Raw genomic sequence first — 525 nt, 5'->3', positions numbered from 1 at the left:
GGGACATCCCTGGGGGTCACCAGGGGGCACCCTCAAGTCCCCGAGTGTCACCGTGACATCCCCAGGGGTCACCGTTTTGTCACCGGTGTCACCGTTACGGCACCGGGGGTCACTGTTATGAAACTGGGGGCCCTGTTTTGTCACCAGGGGGCACTGTTACATCACTGGGGGTCACTGTTTTGTCACCAGGGGGCACTGTTGTGTCACTGTTTTGTCACCAGGGGGCACTGGGGGTCACTGTTTTGTCACTGGGGGTCACCCGGGGGCATTGTTACGTCACCAGGGGTCACTGTGACATCATCAGGGGTCACCCTTAGGTCACTGAGGGTCACCGTTGACACCCGGGGTCACTGTTAGGTCACGATGACGTCACTGGGAGGTCACCGTTACATCACCCAGGGGGTCTCGATGATGTCACCGTGATGTCACCGTGACGTCACCGGAGCAGGGGGCGGGGCCGTACCTGCCAGGCTGAGGAAGCGCAGCCCCCGGCCCCGCTCCTCCAGGGCCCCCAGCAGCCCCCGC

This window comes from Mesitornis unicolor, unplaced genomic scaffold (genome assembly GCF_000695765.1).
Source record: "Mesitornis unicolor isolate BGI_N332 unplaced genomic scaffold, ASM69576v1 scaffold17532, whole genome shotgun sequence".
Lineage (NCBI taxonomy): Eukaryota > Metazoa > Chordata > Aves > Mesitornithiformes > Mesitornithidae > Mesitornis > Mesitornis unicolor.
Note: the sequence above shows the minus strand (reverse complement) of the source record.